The sequence below is a fragment of the Strix aluco genome, chromosome 1, assembly GCF_031877795.1.
Source record: "Strix aluco isolate bStrAlu1 chromosome 1, bStrAlu1.hap1, whole genome shotgun sequence".
Classification (NCBI taxonomy): domain Eukaryota; kingdom Metazoa; phylum Chordata; class Aves; order Strigiformes; family Strigidae; genus Strix; species Strix aluco.
In genome coordinates, this window is record NC_133931.1 from 134006356 (window position 1) to 134024214 (window position 17859).

A 17859-nucleotide genomic window follows, 5' to 3' on the forward strand; every position below is an offset into this window, starting at 1 on the left:
ATTATTCTTCATCTCTTATTTTTATGATTACAGATGCATTTCACTTTTTGTCCTGGACAAATTGACTATTTAATTTCAAGAACATACACAGGAATTAATCACATCAGAGAACTAAAAACTGAGCAATCACAAAGTCATCATGTAGTTTTGACTAGCAAGATAGGAGCCAAAGTCCTCCCCTTCAAGGCATGAATCTAATCTTCTCTCTCACCTGCATAAATATCCCTTCCTGGACTATTTTTGGTTTTTCCTTTGCATTTCTTCTACACTACCCTTTATACCCTGATGCCAACTAATATCACATTCTCTTCTTTCCATATTGTGTTAAATAATGAGAACGACAACATATAACATTTTGCAAAATAGAGGTAAATATCAGCTAGGTCATTTCTTTCCTTTATGATACCTAAAATAAAAATTAAAAGCCAGTTAAGGAGTGTTTGTTGCATACAATCTGTGAAATGATCATACAGAGTAAGTTCTTGAAGACAGAGACATACCAGCTGGTAACTCTCCAAAGAACGGAAGTTACTGCTTTTTTTAAATCTCTAAGGTCTATGGTAAATATTCGACATGTTTTTATAATTAGTGTCAACAAAACCAATGAAAACCTATATCCTTGAAAGCTGATATGATTGCTTTTTCTATTATTAAAAACTGTAATATTCATCCAGTTCAACTCACAGAATCCTCAAATAAGAGGATAAAAACCCTCTATTTTTCAGATTTTTTAAGACCTCCCTTCCTACACACCATGCATTGACTTACCATGAAAGAGGAAAAGAACAAGCAGTTCAGGAAGAAACCTGTAACCATTTCCCCCCCAAAAAGGATGTCTACCTGCAGAGGGATGGTCACACAGAAGACACTTTCTCTGACTGTGGAGTGCTAATGTTCCATGAAGAAATTGGGGCCGGGCCACGCAATCCTCATTCATCTGAATGATCCCAGTAACAAAACTATTTGTGTGAGTAAAGTTGTGGGAGATGTTGGGCTAAGTCTTTGTTATTTCCAAAGCAGGTTAACAGAACAGTTCTGGTACTGCACAAGAGTAATTTAAACAAACTATGGCAGGTACAAATTATTTACAACAATTTCTTATTGAATGACCGGAAGGAATATGAAGCCACATCTTATCACTGATTCCCATGAGCTTTAAAACCCTCATTGACTTCAACAATTTTTAGCTGTTCATCCAACATGAGCTTCAGTAGCAGTTTGGGAATGGGCTGATGATAGGCTATACACTTAGCCTCTGCTCTTCATTGCCTCTTTTTTAAGTGGACACTGGAGCTGAACAGTTTGTTTGCAGTTCTAAAATCCTAAGCATTAATATTCTGCAGCAATGCCAGCTGGCAGAGACCAATTCAGCCCTCCGTATTTTTTGCAGATTAAGTTTGAATTAGGGTTTCCAAGGTTTAGCTAGCTATTTAGAAAAATAAATGTATATTAAATACATTTCAGTTTCCATTTCAGCAAGATTACCCTACTTTATCTCTAACCATCCTCCCACAAATGACATAATCGTTGCTGTATTTAATTTAGGTGTATTAAACTGAGTTAAGAGATATCATTTCCCCAGAACACCACTTTGAACATTTGCCAACTTTAAAAGAATAGAGACTTCAGAAAACCTCCAACTAAAGCAGAGATACTAAAATAATCATGATTGAAATAAAGCTAAATCTTTCATCTTGCAAACTACAAATTTCTGTCTTAACAGATCACGGCACCTTGTGTATAGTATGTGTGTTCAGTAAAGAAATCTCTCTTTTTAAATATCAGATCTTTACTGTATTCCAGATGAAGAGTTTGCCCATTTGGGATTCTACCAAATTTCCGTTTGTCAATTATCAAAAAAATCACATTGTACCTAAAAATTGTGCTTGACAACTAACTATCTTCAATCTGATTCACTGACATGTTTATACTAATGCAAATGATAAAAATCTCAGCCTCAATGCACTAACTACTGCCTTTGACAATGTAATTATGAAAAAAAAAACCACCTCTGTACATGAGCATGATAATTGGCCAAAATAAGCTCTTCGATTACAAGAATGTTGGTTTTAGAACTGTAACCAAAGTAACAATGAAATACACAGGCTCGTATATTAAAGTGCATTATTTTGCTTTTGTTGTGAAGTAGTATGCAATTTTATAAAAGCATTTCCAGCGAGTACCAACAAACCACATTTAGATGAACCTTTGAGCAAACTACTACTCAGCACCTCTAGGTTCATGTAGTTGTTGACACAGAGCTATTAGTGATGTACCTGACCCTCCCCCTCATCTACATTAAGTTTAAGTTTAAATACAAAATAATCAATTTATAAATACAAAATAATCCATTTAGAGTACCAGGCTACAAGTACACCACAAACTTAAATTTTCACTCTACTTCACACTTCTTTATATGACTATGACAGCGCCCTAAAGCGAGCCATAGCTTTGGGGCAGGGATCTGTTTAGGCTTTCTCCTTAGCAAGCTTTCTCAAAAGAGTAAAGAGTTTCCACACTGGACCAAAACAAATTTCATTTGTGCAGAAACTTAGAACTTGTGGAAGGTGGAGGTGTTAAAGAAAGCAAGCTGAAAGTAAAAGCAAGAAACAAAAAAATAAACAAGTTATACACAATTCTTCCCATCTTCTGAGCCTCTGTGGTTCCCTCCCATGCAATGACTTCCTTCGTGGCAGCAAACTGTCCTCTGCCCTCTGGACTCTAGGCATCCTTCTCTCCCTGCAGTCTGGCCAGTCACTACCCGCCATACCCCCCACTCTCTCAAACTTTCCCTCTTTTCTATGCTATCTCCCCTACCTTTGTAGATGGCTCTACTAACTATTTCTTCAACAAATGTAACACCAATCAGGAACAAAGAAGTGTAATTGGTACCATTCTTCACAACTAGCCACATTTCTCTTTGGAATTATGGAAGATACAAAAAAACTACCCCACCCTAACACTTCTATACACAGTGCTCCTTTAGAATAATAGTTTCAAGCCAACTTCCAATGAATTAATTTCAAAATACCTATGATTATCTCAGCCATCTCAACAGTTTAATCCAGTTGTTTTATTTGGGGGGAAGAAGATTAATTGCCATTTTGTTACTTTTTTTAGCTTTTAACACAAAATTTTTTTTAAAAAGATGTATTTCTAACAATATAAACAGAAACTTGCTTTGACCAAAATTATTCTGAAAAATACTGATTTTTTTTTTTTCTTTTAAAAACGATTTCTGGCATACACATTGATCAACATTTTTGTCAGTTTTCAGTTGCACGCTGCTCTGAAATCTTCAGTTCAATTATCCACATTTTCTTGTAGAACCACAAGTCACTGTTGTTAACCTCAAGCACTTGCTGAGGAATATTGTTTCTATACATTCTTTATAGGGACCTCACAAAAAGAGGGAGAGAAGCTCCTCTGCAATTCCTTTTACAGGTACCCATCTCTCTACCAATTATAAAAAGAGCCTACAACAATTCACTTCTAACTTAGGTGGCCCCAAACACATTACAAGCATCAAGGCCAGACATGATTCTCATTTGAAAATAATCACAGAAAATCAGGAATAGAAATGTCTCTCAACTGAGTAAAGGGGCTTTGCTAGTTTGTCCAAATAAGAAGAAATGCATCCCAAAGCAGTCCTCATCCACTGTCAATTTTTTTTCTCATTGCCAGAGATTGAAGAGAAAGGATATAGCATATGCTTACAGTATTTCTTTGCCTGCTGGTCATCACTGAAGGTACATGATGAAAAAACAGCGAAGGCAGAGGCTTATAATATTAAAAAAACATGTTGCAGGTGATAATGATTATATCATTATTATGGGCAGTACATTTACCACAACATTGGTAAACGTAAAATTCTGGGATAAAATTAATCATGCAGAAACTAGCGTAGCATAGATATGCAACTTGGCAATGAAAGAGGTCGGCAGAACGCAATGTAGTCTCACTCGCCACCATCGCTTAAAGGCTGTAAGAGGTGGGGGGTGGCTGCTCCTTCCTCAGCTGATGTTAAGCACTAGTAACAACAACAGAAAGTCTTTAGGAAGGCTGTCAAGCCTAATCAAGGCCTCATATGATGTTTTAATTTGCTCTTTATGAATATTCTTTAGGTTCTCTCTTTCGCACTGGAGCAGTCTTCACGCAGACACTGCTCTCCCTGCTGTGCACTGATCCAGTTACGCCTGGACAACGGGATGTATGTGTGCTCAAACCATTTCGCACTGGATGAAAAAAGGTGGTGATGTGATGCAAAGTAGTTTCAAATGGCAGCTAACAGAAATAAATACGAAGCTTGCTTCTTTTTTGTTGTTGGGAGTTGTCACTGAAGTTTAGTGAATTTAAAATGTCATTTGTAATTGTTTGTCTTCTAAAGAGATCACTGTAAAATACAATATTAAGATTCCCTCTAAGTTTCTGGAGGATTAACATTGACTTTTGTCAGGAAGCAGGAAAGTAAGTAAATTAACCATCACAGCAAGTTTATTCTGAAATTTTGGGGAGTGATTACAATGGAGTCAAAAAATCAAGACAAAACCCCTACTAAAGCACTGATAGCTTTGCAGCTGAGAACAGAAGCTATCGTGGTGTTTAATATCTTATACATTAATATTCTTTCAGGTATTAAAATTCTCACTATCTGAAGAAGAAAAAACTTATTTTGAACTTTGATCCAAGGCAAATAAGACTACGTAAAAACCCCTTGAGCTTTTTTCCACATACAAAAAAATAGACAAAGCAAGCCCCCAACTATCCCAAAACATAAAATGCAAATCATGTCTTAAAACATTGAGAAAGACATTACTCCCATTTTTAACAAATGAGGGTTACACCACTGATTTCATCTGAATTTTGCTGTACTTTCAGTGAGAACTGGTTTTGACCCATTTTGTGTTACTGGTTTAGTGCTTGTAAGTAGCATTAACAGTTTAATGCCAGAGAGAGAGATTCGGACTGCACAAGACAATGAGCAGCTTAGTTTTCAGTATTTTGAGAGGACTGTATTTTAAAAGACTATAGAGAGACTGTTTAGCAGAAATCTACCTTTCCTAAGTTCAGAAACAAGTTATCCTTACCCAATATTGGAGATCTCAGATTTCTTTGTATTATGAGAAGGTTGTGATGAAGGCCATGGAGGTTAACTGGGTGATACAGAGCTAAGAGTCATAAGGACACCAGTATTACAAGATACAGTTCAAGCCTAAGCAGTAAATCTGGAGAGAGGTCAAAAAGACACACATCAAGAAGCCTTTGAAGGACTCAGGAGATGTCAGTGAATGCAAATTGCAGCTCCTGATAGCAAAGCCAGTCAAGGAGCAGCAGGAACACCAGGCCACCGAGAATATAACAGCCTCAGAGCTGCCACCAAAATCACTTGCAGATTTGCTTGTCTAAATTAAAATATGATAAGCATGTCTATAACTTGGTACAGTGCATTTATATTATCTATATTTGCTTTACACAATTCTGACTGCAAAGGAAAAACAACTGATGCTGCAACAGAGTATTTTTATCATAGGCAGTAGCTAACTGCAAAAGTCTAAACAGGAATCCGAGTCTCACTGATACAGGCATGTTGCCTATTACACTGGGAAGAAGTAATACAGCAAAACACCACAATGCTAGATAAATTATTGATAACTTTTTTTTTTTTTTTTTAATATAGAATCTGAGATGCTGCCAGCATGACAATCTGGCTGCATTTGGAGAGACAGATTCTGTAATTTATACTATCAAGAGTGCCAAGACAGTAGAAGATCATTGATAGACAAAACCTTTATTTTTGCCTCCTTCCCACCCATGGTGGGACTCCGTGGGTGCTGTATGATTTGCCGCCTGCTCTGTTTGCCAGCAAACTCTCCCCTCCAGGTGTGCTATGGATCACCTTGACTGTCGTTTCTATTTAATGCTTTTGTCTTTCTCAGCTCCTCTTTCAGAGGTTGAAAAGAACACGCAAGGCAGTGTCTGCATCAAAGAAAATGGATTCAGGATATGGAAGAGAGATAAGAAAGGAAAGGATTCTCAATATAATAAAACATAACATCTGTGATTCAGAGGAATATAATGGAGAATCAAATATGCCTACAAACGATTTGATTCCTAGGTCAAATTTTTTTATTTCCTGATCGTATAAGGGAGAATGTAAGCCACACTGCAGTTCAAATAATTTCAGAATCTGAAGAACAAGGTGTTCACATTTCTCAAATTAACAAGGAAATATAAAAATTAACATTAACAATCAGTGGTGTAAATGAATCTAATCTACAAATTACACATTGTTTCCCCAGCTTTCCAGGGCACACTTTCAAACAATGAGATAAAGGCAAACTTGAAAGTATATAAAAATCAGCCACTTAGAAATCTTTCTAGCTGTGCACTTAATTATTAAGGCACTTTATAAGCGTGGGCCCTTTTATTTTTTTCCCCTATTAACAGCCATTGGCAAAATACACTCACACATGTTCCTGATACTATTAATCACATGTCAATTAACATTATCCGTTTTCAAATTTGTCTTAAAATCATGAATGTAACATAAAATAAACCTAAAAGTAACCATACCAGCTTAAATTCTGACATCAACATCACAAAAAGCCTAACACTTATTCAGTGTTTCCCAACTGACCATTTTCATACTAGAACCTCGCAAATTACTGAACCAAATTTTACTTATTTTATTCAAGCAAAAACTCTTTTTGTCTATTAGAAAACTGGTATCTCTGAAACAAGGTTGTGTGCTCCATGAGAAAAAATTTTGAATTTAACATGCTTTCCAGTGTTGATGCAGTGGCCTCCTGTGCCATAATTCATGGTAGCTTTAACATCACATTTCACATTGTAGAGGGGTTTTTTGTCTGCTTTGTGCTTTTTCTGCCTTAACATTGGGACAATTATAATAGATAGTGAATTTTTTTATTTAATCTGTTATAAACATGGAGAGGGTAAAAAGTATCTATTTCTATAGTACAACAAAATACATAAAGAAACAAAACGGTCTCAAAAACTTTCTCCTTTATTTAATATAATGCTAGTTCATCTCTCAGGTTGAAAATCCAATTCAACACTTAAAAATAAAAAGCAGAAAACCCAACCACCTCCTTATGTTTATCACTGTTTAATATTTATTTTGTTGCTCTGGCTGTGCAGATTCAAATTTTTAAATAAATTGCATCAGGGCTCACACTTTTCATATCACATTTCTTCCCAAAGTAATTTGAATGTACAGTGGCATAACACCCTGAAACTCACTATCGACACCAAACCAACCAAGAGCCTCCATCTTGCAGTAGTGGTGCAACATGATTATCTGAAGTATATGCTAGAACATACACAAATATGAAAAGCTGACAGCTCACAGCGCAGAACTATCTGGCTTTGTATTGTTGTCATAACCTGTAATGAAATCCTTACCTTTAGGCTTATTATAAACTTGAGCTAATTCTCAAAGCATTATTCAGATTTTAAAACAGTTCTTCCTCCAAACCTTTTTTTTTTTAGCATGAGTTCCTCTAACTTCATTTTTCCTTTACATAGCATAGCAGTAGCAGCCAAAATGAATATTGAATGAATACACGAAAGGAATACTTAATTGAAGCAGCATGCTTTAAAGAGCAATAGAGCTTCTATGTTCTACAAAGCAATTACATTGCTTTGAGCCTCTAGTCATGTTGCAATAAATACTTCTGATATTGTAAGATACTGAATACAGTTTCTTCTAGCCCACAGTCTGTTTACATATAAAGCTGGTTTATTAACATTTCTTAGTTTCATTAGAAGTGGTGTTAAACCATACTAACCTATTCCTCACACTCCTCTCCTTATGTTCTCTCACTAGTCACACTGCTGGCTGAAAAGCCAGATAACGCTCTTCTGACAAAATGATGATTCCCTTACACAGCAAACACTCTTGCTGGCTTTGTAAGTTGGATGAAAAGCTTTATTAACCTTTGCTTGTATCTCTCCCACACATGTCTGTTTTGGTTTTTTCTGATTGCTAACAGTTGAAAGCTGCTCTGCATCTCCTGTGTGAGGCACCCATACTGAGTCAGACCAAAAACCTACCTACCCTAGCACCTGTCTCCTACAGCAACAAAGAACAGAGGCTTGAAGAAGGTATAGAAAGATGGTGAGCGTATATGATGCTTTCCCTGGTACCCTCTCAACTTCCCACCATTTCCACCTCACACACCACAGCAGACATGTTGGTACAACGCTTCTAGTATAATCAATACTTATACATGGACATCAGATAAAGAACGTCTATGTGTTCTTCAACTGCCTTCTAACAAAGATCAGTTTTAGAAATCATATTAGAAATTCCTAAATTTGCTGTTCTTTCCTCTGTGCAAGGCTACCAGAAATGTAATGATAGAAAAAACACAGCATGAGCCTATTTTTCTTATGCAGTGGGCAAGAAAAAACAAAATAAAAACCACTCCCATGAACAGCAGAGCCAACTGAGCAAACCTGTGAAATCAATAGTTACTTCCAATTATTACAGAAACTTTAATCACAAGTAAATATTAACATTATACAATGAAAGCTCTATAATTATATGAGTAACAGTAACATTACCACAAATGATACTTATCTCTGTCCCTGTAGATTTTTACAGCACTGAGTCAGAATCTGATTTTAAGGGATAGATCATTGAGAAAACCAACTCAGGATCCGCTGACTATTTAAGAGAAGGATTTGACTTATATAGATTAAGATGAGGTTTTCCCCATGGTTTTGAACCAAGTTTCACTGTTTTCTCCCTGTCAGCATTTTACATTCAATTTCCTCACAAATCTCAAAGCGAATTTTAGTGGAAATTGCTGTATTTTAACTGAAACATGGCTAAAAGAACATCTCACTTAACCTGAAAAATCTCATTGCTAGTACTCTTCTCAGTAACTATACATAGAAATGCAGATTTTTTGCACTAATTCAACCAACTGAGGCTTGCACTTCACTTTTCATCAGTGAACCCCAATTAGATCAATTGAAAAAACATTGCTAGCCCTTGTCATGACACTCAGGCATCAGCATGTTTGGCAGCACCAATTGCTTGGTACTATTAGGAGAGTTTATTTCTGTGCAGTCTCATGGTAATCAGCTATATTGAACAGGTTACAGGGATTTTAAATCAGATCACTTTCACTTCTATCATGAATAATTTTGCAATTCAGTTTGTTAAACGTGATTTTCTTCAGTACACGTAGGCTGATATATTAAAAAGAGAAGACAAAACATTTCTGTTTCAATTAGCATCAAGACCAAGTTGAATGCTTTTATTTTTCTGCCTCTGTCTCATTTTCTGCCCTTTTATTTCTCTCCCTTGTTCATCATAGCCTCCTGCTGTGGTGCTGATGGCCAGAAGTGCTTGTTGTGAGGCTGCCGCAACCACAGGGTACATCCGTCAACACAGGCCATCACGCTTGTGCCAGCCCCAGCGGTGTGTAATCCCAGGCTCTGCTTGCATTAGCCAAGGGCAAACAAGTCAAAAGCCTCCTTCACTGAGATATGAAGAAATTTACTGCTACAGCTTTTCAGAGACTGGCTACAGCTTTTTGACTAGGCCACTAGAGCCAGACATCAGAAATTAAATGTAGTATCTTTGTGCACTGACTTTTTTAAAGGGTCAGACTTCCTGCAAGATACAATGTCAGACAAGGTAGCAGGAAGTTGACTATAAGAAAAACACCACAATTTAGTTGTATGAAGTCAGAAAGAGATCTAGGTTGTACTCTCAGCCCTACTGCTAGCCTGCAGGATGATCTACATACACCATTTTTGTCTCCTTGCACTTCAGCTTCTTCTGTATAAGGCAGGGACAACAATATGAGTTTTTAAAGCCCATTTAGATGTACTGATGAAAAACTGTGTGTAAGAAGTAAACAGCAGTAGGAATACATGTTCTGTCATTTCATCTCTGGAAGCACAGAGTTTACTCAATATCTTTCCCTTGAGTTTTGCCCTAAATCCCACTTGCACTGAAAGGTGTGTTTTAATAAAAAAGCAAGAAGCCCAAACGATAAGCTGCTCCTTTTTCTTACTCTTGACAGAAATCTTACTCATAGAGCACAGCATGTATACTTCGTTCATCTGTGTCTTTCCTCTGCCTCCTTGGCCACAAGAGAGCTAATACAGATATTCAAGGATAAAATAGGAAGGTTTCTCATATCTCTGGATTCTTTAAACTTGTTTTCTTTGCCACTAATGGAATAAAATAAAATAGGAGACCTGAACTTAATGAATATCCCTTAGATAATGTTCTGGACCTGTCATCCTTTTGGTTTTCTTCTAATTCATTGGAGCAAAGTTCTATAAAATTTCATCTTCTAAGTACAGAACATTACATAAAGGGTCAATTTTATATATTTATTTTTAGTTACCTGAAAATGTTTCATTATTTAAATTGCCTGTGTGTTGGACTGAAAAATAACAATCCAGCCATAAATCTTTTGAAGTGCACTAAGACTTTATGTCTTGCTGAGATACATTCTCCCAAATATATCCTCCATTATTATGAATTATCATCTGCAGTTTGCTGAATTCCTGTGAACCCATTTTCAATTTTTAAATGCAAGTTTCCCCTAAAATTGTGGTGCTTTCATTCTATAGACATAGGACTTAAAAACTGTGGGAAGGAAAGCCATGTGGATGTACTCAAAATACAGGTGCTGATGTGTATCAGCCAAGGATAGATCTATATTAGATTTGAAGAAGTCTTGTCAGGACCATATGAAACCTGTCACTGCAATGTATGCAAAATAAGTAATCTCTTCATTTGAGCACTCTATAATCAATCATTTTAATTCCAGACACAACTGAGAAAAATAATTAATTCAAAACAGTGACTATTACTTCCATCTGGCAAACGTGTTGCACAATTGTATTAAAATAAGTGGTTTTGTCTATTTTTATGATGTTGGAAATATATCTAACAAACTCTTCTGTGCAAATAGTTTTTTTCAATTTTTATTTTAGAAATAAGTAATACCTATGAAATATTAATATAGGCAGTCATTTCAGTGTCTCAGACCATATCATCACTTTGGCTTTTAAACAGGACTTCGCATTAATCATAGCAGGGACTTCTGCTTAAAAATACATTAACTTGATGTGGTATTATCACACTGATCTATTACAAGAACCCAAGATGTACTATTAAAAATGCAATGAATCACTACTGCAAAAATTTGAAAGTATACAAGTATTTTAAAGAGCGCATCACAAGAATGCTCTCATATCAGAAATCTCCAGATTTCTTAAAATTCCTCTCACCCATCAAAGAGACAGAGACAGGAACACAGCGACTGACCTCTTGCCTTAATATTCCATTCTAGCACAAAACCCACTTACCTTTCCATTGCTAGTACTAACTTTGATTTCTGAAGGTACTTCACAGAGGTCATTTTATAAGAAGTAACAGCAGAATCTTTTAGCAGATGTTACTAGGAAATTACACCTCTTTTATTCTTTTATCTTGACAGAAGAATCCCTAAATAGTGGGTAAAACTGGGGTTTTTTTCAGTATCACCTTAGACCTTCTGTAGATTTGCAAGGATTTACTCGATTGGTATGTTGGCAAACGTCCCAGTTAAGAGAAGGTGAGAGACAGAGGAGGCATTAGGGGACTTCAAACATGCAAAGCTACAAGGCTGAGGAAGGAATGTGGTATCGGGGCAAACTGCATGTTTCTCTTCAGAAAGGCAAACATAAGAAATGAATTTTTTTCTTTTCTATTAATTTGGTGCTTCTTTGGAAACTGTGCTAAAGTGTCAAAGTTCAGCAGTGAGGAATGTCATTGAATATTCCTCCAGAATTATTTTATGTCACTACTATTTTCCTGTCCTCAAAGAAGTCAGATTTCCTTTCTATTCTCCTCTAAACATCCTCATTCAGCCTTCAAGAAAACTGTAAACCTTTGATTTCGTAAGACACTGTGGAAGCCTCTAGAAAGAAAAAATGACAGAATATGTATTGTGGTATTAATCAGATATTTACTGAGGTAATTCTTTTAGTTTAAATTTTTGAAAAAAAATTTAAAAGTTTATGAAAGAAATCCCAACAACATGTAGGTCTGGCAGAATTCTTGTGCAAGTAAAAAAACCCTCTACATGAAAGAGAAATTCTTCCAGAGAGCTCAGCATAAAATAAAACATGGTACGTCAGCACAAGATGTCACTTGTAACTGCTATTAAAATAAGTAAAGGGAGAAAGGAAATAAACCTTTGGTTTCTGCTCTTTCAGAAAGCCAGCCACAATTCTAAAAGCCCATCCAGTAAAGATAATAAACTTCTATGAAAGGCATGCAAATGCTAAAGTAAGTAACATTCACGTTACTACAGGATATTTAAAGGAACCCATTATACTTTACAAACAATGGTTTAAATCTGGTCTCGACTGTCACCAAATTCTTATTGTCAACACAAACTTAGGGATCATTTTATCAATGTCTGAGATAAAACTTGGCAATATTTAATTTTCCACAAAATATGAACACAAAGCAGTACAGACAGAATACCTTATTCAATCTAAGTACAGAAGGGAAGATAATAGAAGGCTCAAGAAGAGTCTCATCTGTCTGTACAAATACCTGAAGGGAGGGTGCAAAGAGGACAGAGGCAGACTCTTTTCAGTGGTGCCCATTAACAGGACCAGAGGCAATGAGCACAAACTAAAACACAGGAGGTTCCCTCTGAACATCAAGAAGCACTTCTTTACTATGAGGGTGATTGAGCACTGGAGCAGGTTGCCCAGGGAAGTTGTGGAGTCTCCATTCCTGGAGATACTCAAACGCCATATGGACACGGTCCTGGGCAACCAGCTCTAGGTGGCCCTGCTTGAGCAGGGGGATCGGATAAGGTGACCTCCAGTGGTTCCTTCCAACCTCAGACATTCTGTCACTCTGTGAAATACACACATATCAATATCAAACACAAAACTCACAAAGGAAGTATTTGATTATGTATTTTCCAGAATCTGTTTCCCAAACTTCGCTGTGCTAAAGTTTAAATCATTATATAAAGACTAAAAGACATTATGTAATTCATGAGTAGATATATCCAGAAAGTAGTCAGTAAGATGCTACTTGTTAAGGTTTTAGGTTCATGAATTACAGAATTTAGTGTAAAGTCTGTACCTTTCTAGGAACAGCTATTTAATTCCACCCCAGAGACTTTGTATCAGAAAACTGACAGGAAGAACAATTTATTATGAAAACCATCTACAGAATTTAAAAATTTAACTAACAGATAATTCCCATAAACTTAAAATGTGTAACATTCACAGTTCATTAACTACACTAGAAATTAATTCCTCAATATTTTTACAATTACTAACTCCAGTTGAATAGAGAAAATGGCAGAAAATATTCAAAATTATACATTGAGAAGACTTTATAATGCACTCTTTATGGATTACCACAAGCATTAAATCTCCTTGTTTAACCTTCATTGAACAATGCCTACTTATAAACGTTTATTCATTCTTAAGATTCTTCTTCCCACTACTTCAAAATATTAGATAAACATGAAGGTCATTTTCTACATGGTGAAGGAACAGTCCACATGCAAGTCTGCTTTAAAGGAGAAAATAATTATTGGGAGACATCTATATATCTGAACAGAGGCATGATCATTTATAGTCAGTCACATTAGTAGAAGTTTTAGGACACTGTCTGAGTACTTATTAAGAAGCCACTGCAGCTAGAATTAGGAAAAACGTATCTGAAAATGCATCTTCAGAGCCCAGTTCATCGAAACTGCTGAAATGATGCTGTGGTGTCAGGTCAATCAAATGTCTAGGTAGCTAAATAGTTTACTTAACTTCACATTCTTCAATTTTGCTAATGATTGATTAGACCTGAATTCCTGGGTGTAACTTCACAACAGAACTTCAAGAGAGAGACACAAATCCAAGAGTGGCTCTTTGTGATATAATAATATTCAATTAAAAGCCATTCCAGAAGGCAACTGCACCTGAGTGAAGATCTATTGTTGCACAGTCCAAGAAGGCTCACCAAGCTAAATAACAAATCTTATCCTTTTGAAAGACTGAGCTAACATTATACCACTTTAGCACAGCTCCTTTGGCTACATCACTGAGGAAATTAGAAATGTCATTCTCTATTTTAATTCACCTTCAGGTAAGAAGGTTAAGTCATTGGCAAGGAAATTTTAACAGGTCAGATCCTTCAAAATCAATAATGAACTGGGTTGGAGATATCTTTCAGAAGGGATGACTTCAATTAAAACAGCCCTCACCAGAGATAATGAGTAGAGAAGGAAGGTTAGTGTTGGACAAAGAAACACTCATGATCTTGCCAAATAGATGATGCAAAGATCCTTATCAGTCTGAATTATGCTGAAAAATTTTCAAAAGGCTCTGAAAAAAAGAAAGGTCATTTTGTTTCAAGGAGACTCTTTACAAAGATGTAAGAGTGACTGAAAAGTCTTTCCTAATCATTTTTAAAATTCATCAACATGAAAACGTTCACTGGGCTCAGTAAGAAAGAAAGAAAGAAAAAAAGCTGTTATGGGAATTTTGATGTCTCGGAGGACATTTACAGGGATCTTATGACCACTGTTTATTTTTCTTGAGAATGTGCAAGAGATAACTATCCATCCAGACTACATTAGCAGCCATAAAATCTCTCTCAGATGCACTATGAGAGAACAAATTTTGCCCAAGCAGGGACACACATGCATTTGGCCTAAGTCTCCATCATAATTTGACTCAGTTCCAGTATTACTGGAGAACTGGAGAAGTTCTTGCTCCCTCTTAAAATACAAAGTTCATGGTTGGATTTGGCTCATACATAAGTATAACAAACTAATTAGAAATCAAATGCAGGAGCCTAAATTTGTTTTATATATTTTGACCTCACTACTGAATCCTCAATACCATTGCCTTTTTTTTCCTTTTTTCCTTATTATAATACTACTAGGATGCTTCTTTTAGTTGGAGTGAAAAATAATCAGTCATCTAGAGAACGGGCATACTTTAAGACGGGCACAGTTACTTGTTCAACAGCATGATAACGTAAGCAAAGGAAAGCTAAACCCAGTATGGCACCACTGAAAGAAACAAAAGTCAGCTTGCTAGCAAAGAGAATAAAATATACTCCCAACCACATGCATCTTATTATATGCAAATCACTGCACTCTGCTTAATTAGTAAGCTCTGCATTTATCCTTCCAGTTCTGATTTTTAAAGGCAATAAAGCCACTCCATAGTAGGAAGTTATAGCAGTAAGAAACCTGACTTCATGCCAGTTGATCAGAATTGCCCTAGAATAGCATGGGACCACATAGATCTTATTAGAGCTGGGTATTGTAAAATGGACAAAGGAACTCAAATCAGAAATGAGACATTTGTTCTCTTTCAGCCATTCAAACAAATCACCAGGAAGATAGCATTCTCTCCCTAAAAGTCTTGAGATTGAAACTAGATGGTTTTCTGGAAGATGCACTCTATTACTCATATTTATTTTATTGGTTTCAGGACCAATCACATCCGACCTTACTGTGTTAGACATTGTGCATCTTCAGAGAACTAGAGTCTCCAGGAGCTACCCCATAGAGTTCACAGGCTAGATCAGACTCAGGGGAGATATGTGTAACACATATGCAGAATAAACAATGTGATGACTGCAAGCATGTTAGTTGGATTAAGTTTTTGGTCAATTTTTTGCTTTGCTGGGTTTTCCTGGGAAGGTTTATGTCAAATAGGAAAAGGAAAAACTGTAGGGAAAAGTCAGTAAGAAGTGTGAGTGGAGCTGAGGCACAGTGACCATGAGGATGGCAGGAAGAAAGGTTTGAAACAGTCAATCAGGACAAGAGCTCAAAATTGTAGATTTCACACACAAAAAGCCCCTACTTTAGCTGCTTCTGCAGATGCTACCACAGGTGGGAGTCTTCAGCTGTCTCAAAACCTTAAATTATCTTGCCACAGTTGAGCAAGAACCTTAAATCATTTTCAAGACAGACAGTAATTGCACAACCCACACAACATTAGTGCACTGTTTTGTTGCAGAGCACCTAAAGATATTCACACAAGTTTTCCTACACCTGACACCTTGCCTCCAGACACCCTGCCTTCGACCAGTATTGGCAGTGTAGACAGATTGCCGACACCCTGCCCCCTGCCCGACAGCAGCAGCGTAGGCAGGATGATGCCCACATTATTGACGTAAGGTAGGATTTTCTCCAATCACATTGCCATTGCTGAAGCCAAGGGGTGGCACGACTCCTACTCACATGCAAAAGGCATTTGCACAATTGGCTGCTGCTGCCAGATGACCCGGACACCAAGTGTCCCTGGCAGTTCGCCAGTCCCATGGCATCGCTTATGACCCTGTGTTTACTATCGGTGATTATGCGAGCTGCCATATGGGCGCAATGCTGCTACTGTCTCAATAAAGCTTTGTTTTGTAACATGTTGGCAGACCCCATTACTGTTTGGACCACAACACCTGACCATACATTAAAATTAGACACCAGTTGAAAGTCCAGAATTAAATTTAAGTTAGATGTTAACTCAAAGTAAAAGTGAAAATACCATTTATGGACCAGGAAGCATTTTGCCGGTATAATTTCATTTGGAGCACTCAATTACTATTACTGAATCAATGTTATGATATATGTTATCAGAGTAAAATATGACACAAAAAACTGATTGAAAGATGCTATTGGGAATGCTTATTTTCTTGCCTTCTAAGGGAAAGTAAAATACAACATGTGCTGTCTACAAATCAGTATCAATTTAAAGCTGCAGAAAGCACTATTTTATGAAGTAACTGAATATATTTATACTGATTAATAAATTTGAATTAAAAGTATTTAAACCAATGACTTTTTTTGAGGTATGTTTTGCTTTTTAAATAAGCAGACAAAATGCCCACATGTCAGTGAAAGATTTGAAAAAAACCAGTTATTTCAGTGCTTTCCTTTTTCAATAATTCAAATGCTAATAGTTAAAATCCAACAATAGAATCTCAGGCAGTGATTCTACTACTCCCTTGATGGCCTTTAAGACCTTGGTTTCAGTTGCTAATCCAGATGCTAACAGACCTTTATTACTAGGAATGATATCAGAAGCTTTCATAATTTCACTGTAAAAAACAGAACACTTATCCAAGCAAATTCAACATTAATTGCATGTTTCACTTCACCCTTTACAGTCAATGGGCTTTTCACTATCAGCAACTAAATATGTCAACTGTATTACACAACATACAGAGCAGAAATAAGAAAAGGTCTGAATGGAAATGCAAGAGATTGTCTATAAAAGAACCTGATGTTTTAACACAAATTATCTGAGACAGTTTGTAATAAAATGGTGCCTTCTAATTATTCTTCAGCTTCTCCTTGTTTCTCTGAAACCTTCCAAACATAAAGGTTTGAAAACAATAAAATTGTAAAAGCAGTTTCTCTAACAGAGAATGGCCATATTTCAGTTGTGCTGTAACAACCATCAGACTGATGTCCTGATTTTAGTTTGCAAGAAACACTTGCGTCGCATAAAAAGACTGACCCATTATCATCTCATAAAGTCTTAGAAATTTCAAGGTCAAAAATAAGAATTTTTTTTTTACATTGTTTAGGCATATGCTCTTTTATCAGATGGCAAAAAGTATTCCTAATAAATGTGGGATTTGAAAGAAATCAGCTAAGAGCAACTCAGTCCTAACTGGGGCCTCATGTTACTATTTCAATATAAATGACAAATATATATCTCCCCACCTTTTGGAAGTTAAAGGGTTGATTTTATTGATATCATAGAGATGTGGCAGGATGACTCCTATGACTGGAGTGTTGGAATGGAAGGATACAGGCTCTTTGGGAAGGACATGCA

General features: G+C 36.4%; 1 protein-coding gene across 1 annotated transcript in view; it reads right to left on the reverse strand.

The window, feature by feature from the left end:
- Positions 1-17859, reverse strand: part of THSD7A (thrombospondin type 1 domain containing 7A) — a 217238-nt gene that overhangs the window by 135729 nt on the left and 63650 nt on the right. The window lies entirely within an intron of this gene.